The following is a 14,958-nucleotide window of genomic DNA, read 5'->3' on the forward strand; positions in this document are numbered from 1 at the left end:
CATTTGTCTTCTCCTCAAGCTCATTCATAAACTACACTGCCCTCAATCATCGGCCTGGGCGCAGTGGGTAAAAGCCAGCTGCACAAATAAAGAAGCTTCAGTTCGGGAAATGCTGCAGTCCAGCATACAACAAAGTTTTGTACCAAGGCTATCTCCAAGCGCGATGCAGCAGCTGGTAGCTTTGGAGGAGATCACTGCAGGAGTTCAGCTGTCAGACGAACCAGACAGAAGAACTTCGGCCTTCATCCAAAGGGAATCAGGTTTGGACAGTGGAGCAATCTACAAGTTGCTCAAGGCTCGCGGACAACCAAACGATGAAAGATCAAGCTTCATTTGGCACAACTCAGCACCCCCACGAGTAAAGCTATTCATGTGGTTACTGGAGCACCAACGTATCCAATGCCACACTGTGCTGCAGAGGAAGCATGTTCTACTGGATAACATCTGTGAAGTCTGCAATCTCGAAGAAGAAACACTGGAGCACATCGTCAGCGGTTGTGCCAGAAAGCTTTTCTGGGAAAAGATGAACATGACCCTATGTTGGTAACCAGAACATCAGACCTACATTCAGTCAGCCCACCGGCAGGGCTTCCAAGAGAGGAATTTGCAGCCTTCATTGCACTCTCATGCTGGCAGCTCTGGAAGGCAAGAAACGCAAAGGTGTTCAGGAATGTGACCCAGAACATAAGGCAAGTCCTCGGTGCTTGCAAAGCGGCAGCTGATCAATGGCGTTACAGATTTTTCAAGAAAAAAGAAGCACATTGTCAATGGTGTCATTTTCTAGAAATGGCTAGACAATCATAGCTTAGCGGTGCTGCCTTCTCCTTTTCTTCTTTATAGCTTCTATCTCAAACATCACTATGCTAGTGATGATGTAATTTCTAATATCAAAGGGGCCGTTTTGGGGCCAAATATAATATAATCAGGTGGGGATCGCCTCACCCCATTGACCTTCAAAAAAACAGAGGGACTACTGTACAAAGTAAAAACAATATTTTTGCATAATAAGGTGAATCAATTCAGTTATATACAACATTGGTGACTAAAAATATAAATGCAGTATAGGCAATAATAAATCTTAAGAATATAGAAAGTCGTTGGGAGCAAATAGGAGCATAGACATACCAGGGGGAAACTGCTTCTTTCGCCACTGTAATTCCTCTTTGACCCGTTGACGCCGCTGCAGTTTTTCATGGAGTAGTTGTTTCTCCTCCCTGCTTAGCCGTGCCTTCTCTTCCTTTGCCTTTTCCTCTAGTACTGGCTCGGGAAATCTCCATTTACCTGTAGGCAAGGGTGCTGGCTCTGTAAACCACAGCTGTGTGCACTGGTGTCATAGACTTTGTTCTCCTCCTTCTCCATGATGGCTTGGTGCTCCAAGAAGAACTTACTTTTTCCCTGACATTCAGTTGTCTTGAGAGTACTGAGTTTGCCACGGTGGTTCCTGGCAGCCACAAGCTGGTTAGTGCCAAAGTAACACCTCTAGTTTATCATTACCAGTAATGCACGACTAGACATACATCAAAGTTGTGAGATTTTGAATTCAAAAAAAAAGTTGTGAGATTTCACTTTCTCTTGTAAATTTCTAAGCTGAAATTATCTAGTGAAATCTGACTTCAGAAAACCAGTGAAGCCGTAAAGTGCCCTAAAATACCTTCCAAAAAAACTGCCCTAAAATTACTCAGTGAAATCGCACTACACACAGCCACTCTTATCTGCTGGATAAGCATCTGAATCCTTGGTGGGAGGGGGGAAGGGGGGCTTACTGCGATTTTCTCGCCACCGTCGCCGTGGTGGCGGCCATCGCAACCCAGCACCGTTAAGTGATGTTGGTGCGCGGATTCGTAAAACCTGCAAGCCTTAATCACCCTCATATCTTATCCAAGACGTGCTAAGAAATTCCATCCCAATATGACAAATGGCCCGATCGAAAACTCATGCAGACACCCCCCGGATGTTCGTAGGCAGCGCTCCAAGGGGCCAAAATCTTCATTGCTATATGCTGGAAGCAAGGAAGTGCAGATATTCAGAAGAATAAGAACCATCATTCAGTTCAGACATCACACTGGCCGAGTCTATGGTCGGTTCAAACTACAGAACATGTCAGTAGACAGCAACATCTTACACAGTTACTCTGCCAATCGTCCAAATGAGCATGTACCACTCAAAGGCCAAATCAACCAAGAAACATTGTACCGCGAACTTAGAAACATCAAATATTTGGACCAAAAACAAGTGCGATCCATTGTTGCCGAGTTCAGTGGGAAAAATGGCCCAGAAAGAAAAATTCAGTGCAGCCCATATGGTTCAAAATTCAGTGCAGTGAATTGCAAGGCAAAGCCCGAGAACCGACGATGACGATGGACAGGAGCTAGTTGATCAGACACGGTGATCGAAGCTAAACTCCTTGTGGATGCCGCACTTGCAGGTCACGCGCAGCACCAGCTCGGCACCGGAGCAGACCGCACTGGAAACTTCCACCTCTTGCTCCTGTACAGAACCAGGTTTCATTAAGCAAGTGCTGACAGAATACCAAAATGCATGCAGTCTAAAGAAGCTAAGCAACCCATTCAATTCGATCCCTGGATGTGCAGAAGATTTTAAATTGGAAATTCGTTTCAAGAATCGTGCCATTGGAATTTCATGGAAGATATTTGGCACAGGAATGCTATTAGCACTGAATTCACATAATAAAGGAGACCATATTCAGATAATTTGGTACAGGATTATTAGCACTGAATTCACATAAAGAAGACCATAAGATTCAGATAATTTGGCACAGGATTATTAGCACTGAAATTCACATAAAGGCTTCACCAGATAATTAGGCACAGGATAATTATCACTGGATTCACATATAAAGGTGTTTCAGATAATTTGGCAATCAGCACTTAATTCACACAAAGCAGATCAGCTTCACAGAGCATATATCCACTCAACCAATGCGTAAGCAGGAAACTGTCATTTTTAAGTGTGTAGACATTATTGCACAAGCAAAGCCAATCCAAATTATGTTATATCCTTGAATCCAAACAATGCAAGTAAAATGATGGAACCACCACACAGTACGGAATACTGTACCGGCTTTCTCGGCTTTTCTGGCGTGGAAGTCCTCTCCTCTGGCCACGGGCCACGGCGACGTGCAGCGTGACCTGGCTGGAGAGCGGGATGCCTCGCTGGAGGCTTTCTTTGCTTCCTGCAGCGAACAAATCAACGCATTAGAGGTGAGCACAAGAAAGCAACAGCAGCAAAATCAACGCATTATAGACACTAAAAACATGAACAAATGCCTGTTAATGAAATGGATTTGGAAGATTCATCAAAATCCAGATGCTTTGTGGTTTAGGATCCTTAAAGCTAAATATATGAATGAGAAAGGATTCTTTGCCTCTAAGGAGTCGGGGGGAGGGGGGGGGGGGGGTGTTCTCAGTTTTGGAAAAGGTCTGCACAAAGTCAAACACCTTTTTAAATGGGGAACTGTTTTTGAAGTTGGTGATGGGCAGCTTTGTAGATTTTGGGAAGATTGTTGGGCACTGGGGGTGCCTTTGAGAATTGCCTATGAGCATCCGACGCAAGCGTCCTCTGCTTCGGCCAAGACCCAAATAACTTGGAGCCCCTGAGGATGCTGTTCAAGGAGGAGCAGGCGGTCGGGCCGCGAAAGCGCCGCCGTCACCGCCAAGCTTCGGGGGCTTGATCTCCCGCTAGTCCGGTTGGCAGTCCGGTTGTCTTCTTCAGCGAGTAGTAGGATAAGCATTGTGTTTGGGTTGGGGATTCCCTGAACTTCTTCAGAATCTATTGTCATCCCCGTTGTATTGAAACTTTTTCTCTCTTAATGAAAATACGCGCAAAGCTTTTGCGTGATTGAGAAAAAAAGAATTGCCTATGAGGATATCTTCAAGTTAGTCAGGAATCCCTCTTGCACTGTTACTGATTGCTGGAAAGATGGCTCCTGGGGTATGGATTTTAAAAGGAGTCTTTCTATACAGGAATATAATAGGTGGTTGGGGCTGCTGGAGACCATTCATGATAAAAACTTGACTGATAACAAAGCTGTCTTACGCCGTGTTTGGTTCTTTCCCTGAGAATTTTCTCACAAAAAGACGAATACATACATGAAGTACTAAACGAAGTTTATTTGTGAAACTTTTTCACGGATGGGTGTAACTTTTCGAGACGAATCTAATGAGACAAGTTTAACCATGATTAGCTACAGTGATACTACAGTAACCACGCCTAATCATCTCCAAACCATGCGGTCAAAGGTCTCATTAGCTGCAGTACTGCTACAGTGCCATAGTTGTGGAGGTTGTTTTGTAATTAGACTTCATTTAATACTTCTAATTAATGGTCAAAGTGACGAAAAGTTTTTATGAAATTTTTCTCAGGGACAACCAAACACGGCCTTAGTATTTTGGGCCTTAGACAAGATGAAACAGTTTACTACCACCAAATCCTTGTACAGATTTCGGACTGACAGTGGGGCTGTCAGTAGAGTGGCGAGGCATGTATGGAAGAGTAAAAATCCCTCTTAAGATCATTTTTTTCTTGTGGCAGGTGTTTAATAACAAACTTCAAGTTGCTCAAAACCTAGTTAAAAAAAATGGAAAGGGGATGTTAACTGCTTTCTTTGTGGGGAGGTGGAATCTGTTGATCATGTGTTTTTTACTTGTCATCTAGCCACCCTGATATGGAGCATGATCAGAGAGGTGTTTAACCTGGAGAGATACCCGAATTCACTGTGTGATTTCAGCAGCATGTGGATTCTAGGCAAGGGGCATTTACCATCCAGGTTGATCATATTTGTTTTTGCAGGTTTGGCTTGGGCTCTGTGGACAACACGAAACAAGATGGCAATTGAAAAGATAATTCCCAAGTCACCAACTGATGTGATGTATGTTGCATTATCTTTGCTGCAGAAGTGGAGCGTCAGGCTTAAGGACGAAGATCAGGATCGCATCTCCCAGTTCAAGGACATGATTCTGTGCTGGATTAGGAGCTTCAAGCCCAATCCTACTCTACTGTCGGATGTAGTTGAGATGTAGGGTGTTTCTGCTTCTATGGAGTCTGTTTTGTTTCGGATGTTAAACTGGTAACCCCAGTATGTATCGAACTCATTTGCCAAGAAGAGAAATCAAGAAGCGGAGGCACGGCCTACCTGCTTGGCCGCCTTTCCCGGCGATACGTAGAACGCACAGCACGGCTCCAACGTGATAGACGAGCTGGACGCCCCGCGGTTGGCGGTGGAGTTCGTCTTGGCGAGCTTCTGCGGCAACGGGGTTGTTAGAACTTACCGATCGTCTAGGCATAGATCAGTGGGTGCTACTCTATTAACAGAAGCTTCGGCGTTGTTGGCCATCGGGATGCTGTGGTCGGCGTCGAAGAGCTCGGTATAGTGGTGGTTGACGGCGCAGGGACGACGACGTCGCAGCACAGGGACGGCGTCGAGGTGGTCGGCCGGAGTCGTGGACGAGGGACGCCAGGGAGGTGATGCAGAGGCGGCGGGACGGCGAGGTTGACGGCGCTTCCCGTCGCTTCAGCGCCCTCGCAGATCGGACACGGCGAACCTTTGCATGCGTGCCTCCAGCCTTCACCATTGCTTTTATTTGGCGCTGCGCGACGGGGCCCGTCAATCACGAGTTGATTGCGCGCCCCGATCAGGGCGCGAGATTTGGGGTTGACCCAACCGTTGGGTGGGTCTGAGATCAAACTAACATTCCCCCCTGATCTCAACTTACATTCTTACTACTCATATTCCATCCCATCATAGATAAATGCATAGAGCATGCCTCGTCACAATGGTTAATACCATCGGATTAACAGCCACAACGCACCTTTCTACTTGGAACAGAAACTTAACTTTTGGGCCCTTATTGTCCAGAAATCATAGGCCTTCCCTTAAACCCATGCCGGCTAAGTGTTCTCTGAACACATTGGGTGGGAGGCCTTTTGTGAGCGGATCCGCTAACATCCTCCTTGTGCTTATATACTCAAGACTAATGGTATGATCCTGGATTTGCTCTTTAACAACATAAAATTTAATGTCAATGTGTTTGGCAGCACCACTTGACTTGTTGTTATGAGCATAAAATATTGCGGGCTCATTGTCGCAGTACATCTTAATTTAATTGGTCTCTCTATACTGTCGACCACTTTCAAACTGGGTATGAATTTCTTTAGCCATTTAACCTGCCTCGAGGCCTCATAACATGCTACAAACTCGGCATACATCGTAGATGATGCAGTAACTGACTGTTTGGAGCTTTTCCACGATATAGCTCCACCTGCGAGAGTAAATACATAACCTGACGTGGATTTTCTATCATCTATATCTCCCGCAAAGTCTGAGTCTGAATAACCTTCTACTTGCAGGGAATCAGATCTATATGTCAACATGAGGCCTTTTGTGCTTTGCAAATACCGCAAAACTTTCTTAACCATTTTCCAGTGCTCTATCCCTGGATTACTTTGAAATCTGCCAAGTACCCCGGTAACAAAAGCTAAGTCAGGGCGAGTACATACTTGAGCATATTGTAGGCTTCCTACAGCAGAAGCATATGGTACCGCTTTCTTCTGATCTATCTCATACTGATTTTTGGGACACTGAAATTTCCCAAAACTATCGTCCTTGACTATAGGAGCAGGTGTTGGCTTACTCGCATGCATACCATATTTCTTTAGTATTTTTTCTAGGTATGCACTCTGCGATAATCCTAAAACCCCCATTCTTCTATCTCGATGAATCTCAATTCCTAGAACAAATGATGCTTCACCGAGATCCTTCATATCGAGCTTGGAGGACAAAAATTTCTTTGTCTCTTGAAGTAGATTAATATCACTGCTGGCAAGCAGGATATCGTCCACATACAGAATAAGAAAAATATATTTTCTGTTCTTAAACTTTGCATAGATGCAATTGTCCTCCTCATTTTCTTTGAACCCAAACTTTTTTATAGTTTCATCAAATTTTAAATACCACTGTCTGGAGGCTTGCTTTAATCCATAAATGGATTTCTTTAGGCGGCATCCCATCCTTTCTTTTCCGTCCACGACAAAACCTTTGGGTTGTGCCATGCAAACATTCTCATAAAAATCCCCGTTTAGGAACACCGTTTTCACATCCATTTGATGCAACTCTAAGTCATAGTGTGCCACTAGCGCCATTATGATTCTGAAGGAATCCTTGCATGAGACAGGAGAAAATGTCTCATTGTAATCTATTTCTTCTCTCTGTGTGAAGCCTTTTGCCACAAGTCGCGCTTTATATCTTTCTACATTCCCTTTGGAGTCACATTTCATCTTGTAGACCCACTTGCAGCCTACTGTTTTGGCTCCTTTAAGAATTTCTTCTAAATCCCAAACACCGTTGGTGTTCATAGACCTCATCTCATCTTTCTTAGCCTCTAGCCATTCAGATGAGTGAGTGCTCCTCATGGCTTCTTCAAATGAAGCGGGATCACCCTCCATTTGAATTTCCTCGCTATTATAGATTACATAATCATCTGAAATAGCATGCTTTCTTACTCGTTGAGACCTTCTAGGGGCCTCGACTACTGGCACTTCCTCTACTTGCACTTGGGGCTGCTGTTCCTCCCCCTCATTTGCGGCAACTGGTTCTAACGGATCCTGAAGGACAGGTTCCTCATTCTCATTTATTGCCACAACTGGAGAACTAACAACAGGTGCCGGCACTACAGTATCATGTACTGCTGGTGCAGCAACAACAGGTACAGAGAAAAATGGTTCTTGAATAATTGGAGTGGGCGCATAGACCCTCTTCTCCTCAAGATTAATTTCTCGTGGTACCATGCTCCCCCTGACCATCTGTTCCTCCAAAAAGACAGCATGTCTCGTTTCCACAAACTTTGTGTGTCTATCTGGACAGTAGAAACGATAACCTTTTGATTTTTCTGGATAGCCAATGAAATGGCAACTAACTGTCTTAGGATCTAGCTTCCCAATATTTGGGTTAAATACTTTCGCTTCTGCTGGACAACCCCACACATGTAAATAACTTAATGCGGGTCTTCTCCATGTCCATAACTCATACGGCGTTTTAGACACCGACTTGCTCGGTACACGATTAAAGATATGGATGGCGGTTTTTAACGCCTCCATCCACAAATTAATCGGTAACGTGGAGTAACTCATCATGCTTCTCACCATATCCATTAAGGTATGGTTACGTCTTTCAGCTACTCCATTTTGCTGAGGTTCGCCCGGTGTAGAATACTGGGCTACCATTCCATTTTCCTGTAGAAACCTCGCAAAAGATCCAGAATCTTGGCCATATGGGGTATGTCGACCGTAGTACTCACCTCCACGGTCGGATCTTACTATCTTTATCTTTAAGCTGTGCTGATTTTCTACTTCAGCCTTGAATATTTTGAATTTATCCAATGCCTCTGATCTTTCTTTGATTGGATAAATGTAGCCATAACGTGAATAATCATCTGTAAACGTTATGAATGAATCATAACCGTCCACAGACTTTATGGGAAATGGACCACATATGTCTGTGTGTACTATCTCCAAAACCCCTGCACTACATTTGGCTCCTTTCTTTATTTGCTTAACATATTTTCCCTTAATGCAATTGATGCAATACTCTACATCTGAAAAATCTAATGGATGGAGGATATTTTTTTAATCAAACGCTCAATTCTTCTCCTCGAAATATGGCCTAAACGACAGTGCCATAATTTCGCTGACGTCTTGCTATCGCATTGTTTGCGCTTATTCTTTCCATTCATAGACGAGGAAGGCTCACTATTGCATACAATATTACTATCACTGCATACAACATTCACATTCTCATGCATGGACAACATATAAAGTTTGTCTCGTCGGAAGGCGAGACCAACACACTTATTATTAAACTGAATCTCACATAATTTTTTGCTAAAATGGCAATCATAACCATCATCCGCCAAACATGAGACTGAAATTAAGTTTCTAGACAAAGAGGGTACATAAAGAACATTATTCAAAATGAGTTTAGAGCCATTTCTTAAATCTAATGTGAGAACTCCAATTGCTTCAGCATCGACTCTAACTCCATTGGCCACCTTAAGCCATCTTTCTCCTCTTTGTAGGGTCCTCCTCGTACTTATACCCTATAAAGAATTGGCAACATGAACAGTTGCACCTGAGTCAATCCACCAAGTAGATTTTTCATAACTAAAATACAGAGTTTCATCTATGAATGTAACTAAATCTTCCTCACCTTTCTTGATGCAATGTTTCAGGAATGCTGGGCAGTCTTTCTTCCAATGTTCCTTTGAGCAGCACCAGTAGCACTCATCCTTTTCTGCTAGTGGCTGATCTTTCTTTGGAGCCTTGCTGGGTGCATGAGAAGAAGAGCCTTTCTCCCACCGAGGTTTCCCCTGTGGTTTAGCGACCTTATCTTGAAAGTCATTTCTCTTGTTATTGTGCTTCACAAAACTGAGAGAGTCACCATGTGAAGCCTTAAGCCTTTCCTCTTCCTGCACACACATAGCAATGAGCTTCTCCAAGTCCCACTGCTCTGGACTGATGTTGTAGTTAACAACAAAAATCTCAAACTCTCTTGGCAAGGAAACTAGAACCAAGTGGACAATGAAAGGAGCTGGAAGCTTCATTTCCACAGGAAGCTTAGATGCCATGTTGCTCATCTTCAGAATATGTTCTCTTATGCCCCCACTAATGTACTTGCTAACAACCAACCTCTGAATCAGAGTCTGAGCATAAGCTTTTGAAGAGCCAACAAATTGACTCTCCACTTTCTTCAAATACTCAACTGCAGTGGGAGCATCTGGGATTGCTCCCCTTATGGTGTCCACTATGGAACTCTTGATTACCATCAAGCACTTGCGGTTGGATGAGGTCCACTTAGCTTTCTCTAGATCATACTTCATTTGCACAACAGCATGTGCCCTTTCTCTTTCCTGCCAATCACCAGCAGTCTCACTATCACCCCTCACCGGTGCCACAGAAGCTGTGGGACACTGTGTGGTAACAGCTAAGTCAATGTCTGCCAGTGCAAGCGCCATCTCAACTTGCCCTGCCCACTTGTTGTAGTTTCCTCCATTGAGAGGCTCAATGTTTGAGATGAGGTTCATGGGGTTGGAGCCTGAAACACAATCAGAAAAGTGAGAACTTCAATATAATAATAATAATAATTGCATATCTTAATTTAATGTTGGTCAAAATTAAGACATACAATTAACTTGTTACATTAATTCTAAGTTACCGTTGGGCAGAAATAGAATAAATGCTTGAAAACTCAACTGAATAACATTACAATATTGCTATAATCAACTTTGGTCAGAAAATAACAATATCATAATTTAACTTAATCATGGAAAAAACACTTACTCCTCTAATTAAAATGTCCCGTTGGTTCTAAATTAATTAGAGGATAAACTTAAACATAGCAGCGGAAACATAAAAAATAATACTTGAATTTTCAGAAGCATCTTACTGATCTCATCTACTCTCTAAAAAATTAATCACTTTCATGCAGAATTAATTAGAGAGTAAAAACTAGACTTGAAATAACAAAAATTCGCTTCTGAAAATAAATAACTTGCTACTGTTCTTTCACGGGCCAAAACAGATCAACTCGGCCCGCTCACTGGGCACTTCCCGTGCCTGGGCCTGGGGCCCGATAGCAGACGGCCGGGCCGCCAATTCGGCCCGACGCGACGCGCCCCCAGCGCCCTCTTGGGCTCATTTCAGCCCGGCCGACCGCGACCGTCGGATTGCATCCAACGGTGGCGCGTCGATCCCGGCGGATCAAAACCACCTGCCGGCTGGCGCCCCGAAACCCTAACGTCTCATTCTTCTCCCCCTTCCCGTCTTTCTCGGCGTGAAGAGCGGCGGCGGCCGCAGGTGGCGGCCGTGGCGGAGGTGGTGGCGGCGCCGCCGCGGGCCCCCTCGTCGGCGAGCGCGTCCAACGAAGGGTGAGCGCGCCGCCGTCGAGTGGCTCCGTGTCGGTGCCCTAGCCCCGAGCGCATGCGTGTAGAGAATGGCCGGCGGCTCGGACTGACCCACACAAGGCGGTGGTGCACCGGCGAGCCGGCGCCTTGAGGTGGCTTGCCCGCACGGCGGCGGTCTTGGCGCGCCGGAGATCCGACGGCTATGGGTGCTTGACCCGCGCGGCGACGACCGGTGGTGGTGGTAGCAGGTAAGTCCTGCCGCCCTTGCTTCGCTAGGGTTAGGATTTCTTGCATTTCTTGCTTCGATTTGAAACGAAAACATTCTATCTCCTTCTCTGATTTTAACCCCAAAACTAGATCTACGCACTAGATCTAGGCGACTGATACCAATGTTAGAACTTACGGATCGTCTAGGCATAGATCAGTGGGTGCTACTCTATTAACAGAAGCTTCGGCATTGTTGGCCATTGGGATGCTGTGGTCGGCGTCGAAGAGCTCGGTGTAGTGGTAGTTGACGGCGCAGGGATGACGACGTCGCAACGCAGGGACGGTGTCGAGGTGGTCGGCCGAAGTCGTGGACGAGGGACGCCGGGGAGGTGATGCAGAGGCGGCGGGACGGCGAGGTTGACGGTGCTTCCCGTCGCTTCAGCGCCCTCGCAGATCGGATCGCGAAATGTTGGTGGGTTTAGAGGACACGGCGAACCTTGGCGTGCGTGCCTCCAGCCCCCACCCTTGCTTTTATTTGGCGCTGCGCGACGGGGGCCCGTCAATCACGAGTTGATTGCGCGCCCCCGATCAGGGCGTGTGATTTGAGGTTGACCCAACCGTTGGGTGGGTCCGAGATCAAACTAACAGGGGTGAGCTGCTGCTGCGGCGGCATATCATCCTCCCAGTGCCGCGGACTCATGCGACGAGGGGTCGTCTCGATGTGGAGGTTGGGCCGCGGCCACTTCCTGCTCCCGCCCCGCGGCGGAGGCAGCGACCGCGACGCCGAGAAAACGAACGACGGCGTTCCGACGCCCACGGGGGGGTGCGTCGTCTCTTTGTCCGCAGCGGAAGATAGAGAGCCTAGTTTCGCGCACGCCGGCCCCGGCGAAGGGAAGAATTCGAACCCGACGCTTCCGGTGGCTCCCGTGCGCGTCGTCTTCGCGAAGTCAAGGGACGTGGCTGCGCCGCTGCCTGTGGGCATCAAGGACGCCTCGCAACCGCTGGCAGTGGAACCCATGGGCGTCAACGGCTGCTTCGGCGAAGCCAAGAACGTGAGGCCGCTGGTGTTGGAGCCCCTGGAGGTGGGCGTCAGCGGCCCCTCCGGCGAAGCCGCGAACACGAAGCCGCCCCTGGAGGTGGGACCCGTGGGCGTGTCGGGCCGTTCCGGCGCAGCCAAGAACGCGAACATGTTCCCCGCACTGCTGGCCGAGGATCCCCCCGGCGTCCCCGTCGCGTTCTCGGCGAACATATTCCCCGCGGAGGTCGGGTGGCGTATTGGGAGGGAGATCTTGCTTTGAGGACCTGATCCCGGCCATGTCGCGCCTACCTATTCCCTAGCCATGGCTTTATGTACTCTGCTATGACAGTGTAGAAGCACTACTGGAACAGAGACAAACATTTGTAAGAACAAGTATTATGGTGCCACATAGGCGGGCGGTATACGAGTACACATCAAAAAAGTCCTCGCTGGCAGAAAGAGAAAAGAAGGAAGCGAACGGAGCGGGCGCTCTACTACTCGCCCGGCTGAATCGTCGCTCCCGAGGACAAAACGCCCGCTCCCAGCCCGACGCAGGCATAGGAACCGCCGCCTCCGATCCCATGAGCCTCCCCGCGTTCCTGCTCTCTCCCGCGCCAAATCAACCCTTCCCTCCCGCCAAATCGTTCCTCCTGCACCTGAAATCGATCTCTCCCGCGCCAAATCACATAGTAATCCCCCCAAAATCAACCCAGGCACCACCAAATCGCCACAAATTTCCAATCCCCAAACCCTAGACTCCATCCCCAACCTGCGCGATGAGCGGCCTGTCCAAGAGGACGCGTGCGCCGCCGCCTTCGGAGGTTCCATCACCAGCGACTCCCCTCATCATGCCGCCAGGGACACCAGGAACACCGCAATCCATGGCACCCGCAGCGGCAACAAGTTGGCTCGCTGGTGTACAGCAACCAGGCATGGCGGGTCAAGTTCCATGGTGGGCACCAACGAGCCTTGGTGCACCTGCAGGTTCTACCCTAACTACTGAGAATGCTCAGGAACTCGATCTGCAAGCATGGTACATCCATCCCGCACCTCTATTTGGTTGGTTGGTTAATCGTATTGCAGAGATGATTTGTCTGCATAATCGATTGATATGTCATATTGATTTGCTTGGGTTCAAAGAATAGCTCCCAAAGTGCATACATATCAGTTTATTTTTTTTAGTCTACTGTGTGATTGTCTTGTAAAAAGATGTTCTGTGTAGGTGTAGGTTAGATATATATGATTCTGATTATTCATGTTAATTATTCTTGGCAGAAATTCTAATATTGTGTGTGCATGTGTATGGCTTGAGCAGGGGATCAGATTCTCCTCCCCCAGTCATGTCTCTTGTTTGGACTCCCGATTCTACCCTTGCAGTTAGAGCAGAGTGTCCTAGATTCTTTTGCTAGGAGGCTCGCAACGAAATCAAAGCTACCTTCACATCACAGCCAACTCAGCGACAGTTTGGTCCAAGGAAGAGCATCCGAAGGGACCATGGAGGTGCTCATCAGCGACTTGTGGAGGACTACTTTGCTGAAGAACCACTATACCCCAACAGTATGTTTCGTACTCGATTCCGTATGAACAAATGCCTCTTCCTGCGCATTGTGAACTCCCTTGGTCAGTGGTCTCCTTACTTCACTTATAGGGTAGATTGTGCTAGTCGAATAGGACTGTCACCACTGCAGAAGTGTACAGCAGCCATGCGCATGCTAGCATATGGCACTCCTGCAGATGCCCTTGATGAGTACTTGAAGATTGGGAAGTCCACTGCATTAGTGTGCTTGGACAAGTTTGCACAGGGAGTGATTGATGTGTTCGGTGGGGAGTACTTGCGATGCCCCACACGTGAGGATGTTGAGAGTATCCTTCAAGTAAATGAGTCTCGTGGTTTTCCCGGCATGCTTGGAAGCATAGATTGCATGCATTGGCGCCGGGAAAAGTGTCCTTTAGCATGGAGGGGGCAATTCACCCGTGGTGATTATGGAGTACCAACAATGATCCTAGAAGCTGTTGCTTCCCAAGACCTTCATATTTGGCATGCTTTTTTTGGAATTGCTGGGTCAAACAATGACCTTAATGTGCTCAACAACTCTCCACTGTTTTTTGATGCATTGAAAGGAGAAGCCCCTCAAGTTCAGTTTTCAGTCAATGGAAATGAATATAGTACAGGTTACTACCTTGCTGATGGCATATACCCAGAGTGGGCAGCCTTCATGAAGACAATACCTCTTCCCCAAACAGAGAAGCATAAGCTATTTGCCAAGTATCAAGAAGGAGCTAGGAAAGATGTAGAGCGTGCTTTTGGGGTGTTGCAGTCCCGGTTTACCATTGTTCGCCAGCCTGCACGACTATGGAAGCGCAAGAGTGTTGGGAGGATCATGCTAGCTTGTGTGATTCTCCATAATATGATAGTAGAGGATGAGAAAGAGGAGGCTAAAATTCACATTGACTTGAATGAGCAACCAGGGGCATCATTTGCCCTACCTCCTGAAGTGAACGTTGGTGGTAATTTATGTTTTGCTGATGTGATGCGTAGAAAAGCTACTATTCGTGCTTGGCCACAGCATACCCAACTTAAAAATGATATGATTGAGCACATTTGGCATAAGTTTGGAAATAGGAATCAAAATTAATCATTGGTAAGATACTTGTATATGCATATGCTTGAATTCATTTTCCCTTTAACTTTAATCATCAACATGATATCTTATAGAGACTTCATTTCAGGACACCTTGCTATATGGTGATTGCTGTGGGTGCTGCTATAGGTAAGCATCAGATTTTTGTTATTTACTTTAGTTGAACCTTAGTTTACTA

At 46.7% G+C, this 14,958-nt stretch overlaps 1 pseudogene; it reads right to left on the bottom strand.

Moving 5' to 3' along the window:
• Positions 1-2,173: 2,173 nt before the first annotated feature.
• LOC120689912 lies at positions 2,174-12,980 on the bottom strand (annotated as a pseudogene).
• Positions 12,981-14,958: the final 1,978 nt, after the last annotated feature.

Source organism: Panicum virgatum, chromosome 9N (assembly GCF_016808335.1).
Source record: "Panicum virgatum strain AP13 chromosome 9N, P.virgatum_v5, whole genome shotgun sequence".
Lineage (NCBI taxonomy): Eukaryota > Viridiplantae > Streptophyta > Magnoliopsida > Poales > Poaceae > Panicum > Panicum virgatum.